Raw genomic sequence first — 2,253 nt, 5'->3', positions numbered from 1 at the left:
GAGGGAGGGGAGGCGAGAGGAGGGGGGGGGGGGGGGGGGGGGGGGGGGGGGGGGGGGTCTACAGTCGGTCTGTGATTGAAACCATCTCGTCTGTGTTTGTTGTCTGTGTGTGTGTGTGTGTGTGTGTGTGTGTAGGGGCCTGGTCAGAGACGGCTCCAGGAGCTTTACCAAACATGGTCACAGAGCAGGAGTCACGGAGGAGTTCCTCCTGCTACTGCAGCACACACGCCACCAGGGGGGGTGAGGGGGAGGGGGGGGTCAGTCACGCTCAGAGTGATGACCATCACCTGTGGGCGGCGTTCACACACAGACACCTGCGCCAGGTCTGTTTACGCACCACCGTCAGCTGTTGCTCGTAGACAGGAAGTGATGAACATGACATCACGACCTTTGACCCTTTAACAGGATCTAACGTGTGTTTGGACCGAGCTGTAGGACGTAATTATGGAATCATAAACAGAGGGAGGGGGGCTATTTCAGGAGGAATTTGTGGAATACAGCGTTCCCAGACTTGGTGGGGGGAACGAAAACACTGGGAAAAAAACGACATTCCAGACTTTGGAGAGCCAATAAACGCAGCCCATTTTCCAAGGTGCTTCAGTCTCAGCTGGAGTCGAACGTCTGAAGCAGCGCGTTAGCACGTGGCGTCCAAGAGCCACTTTAGCTTCTTCAGCCAAAGCTGTGTGTGAGACCAGTGTGATTACAGTGGAAATGAGACTCAGTGCTGGTACTGGTCCTGGTACTGGTCCTGGTACTGGTACTGGTACTGGTCCTGGTCCTGGTACTGGTACTGGTACTGGTACTGGTCCTGGTCCTGGTACTGGTACTGGTACTGGTACTGGTCCTGGTCCTGGTACTGGTACTGGTACTGGTACTGGTCCTGGTCCTGGTACTGGTACTGGTACTGGTACTGGTCCTGGTCCTGGTACTGGTACTGGTACTGGTACTGGTCCTGGTCCTGGTCCTGGTACTGGTACTGGTACCGGTACTGGTACTGGTACTGGTACTGGTCCTCAGGTGAACACGGTGGAGGGACCAGGACCAGAGGTCTGAGAGACAAGGACATGTCACCAGGGTCTAATGCAGATCAGATTCCCTTATGCACCTCTAGAGGGAGCCTATGTACTGCCAGTGGTATGCAGACCAGAGTTTGAGAACCACTGTTTTTATTGAAGTGTTTGAGCTGACTTTGATAAGGAGCTTCTAGTGCAGGGATTTGAACCAGGAACCCTCTGATCACATGTCCAACCCACCACCGTGAAGGTACAACGCAGGCAACACACTGGCTTTCTCATCCTGTCCTGCAGGGGGTGGTATAAGTACAGCTGGGTTCTACTGGTGGCCTCAGTGACCAAACCCAGGTTTGTTTGGAGCTTCCTGTCTGTTGGAGCGGGTTGGAGTTATGATGCCGTGGACTCAGAACCTTCTACCATAAATAGACCGACGGAGGACGGAGACGGAGACGGAGACGGAGTTCAGTTCAGAAATGGTCTCTGAGTTTCTGAACAAAACTTTCTCCCTCTGCCTCCCTCACCCGTACATCACCCCCCCCCCCCCCCTCGCCCCCTGCTGCTACACTTTGGCAGCTTTCCTGACTCATGACTAGGCTGTAACTGACTGTAACTCAGTGGTAACTCAGTGGTAACTAGTTAATAACTCGTTGATATAATTTAATCCTTACTCATAAATTATAACCATTATTATTTTTTCTTTAGTTTTAAGTGATTTTTCCAAAGGAGATTTTCTATTATATTTACTTATGTTTATGTTATATTTATTTTTTATCTGTTTATACTGCAGTAAAACGTGGACTGTCCCTTTAAGAACATGTTAACGCTGTGAGAAAAAAAACAAAATCTTTTCTCCTTCACACACAAATAAAAACCACATTATCACTGAATTTCTGCCTGCAGTCAATAAAGCCTGGCTGGTTTATAGACTGGCTGTGAGAGCGCCCTCTCCTGGTTGCCGTCTCCGACCACGTGACTTTGTTCTGCCGCGGTAACGGAGCCCAGATGTGGTCCATTAACCTGTGTGTACGCAGTGGATGTAAACACTTGACGTCAAATATCTGAGTGTCGTCTGTTATATCTGCAGTGAGGGATTCTCCTCACCCCCTCACTGCTCCTCACCCTGGCTGCTCCTCACCCCCTCGCTGCTCCTCACCCCCTCACTGCTCCTCACCCCTCACTGCTCCTCACCCCCTCACTGCTCCTCACCCCTCACTGCTCCTCCCCCGCTCAGTGCCCCACC

This window comes from Cynoglossus semilaevis, chromosome 17, assembly GCF_000523025.1.
Source record: "Cynoglossus semilaevis isolate Cse_v1.0 chromosome 17, Cse_v1.0, whole genome shotgun sequence".
Classification (NCBI taxonomy): Eukaryota; Metazoa; Chordata; class Actinopteri; order Pleuronectiformes; family Cynoglossidae; genus Cynoglossus; species Cynoglossus semilaevis.
This window is presented reverse-complemented; position numbering follows the sequence as displayed.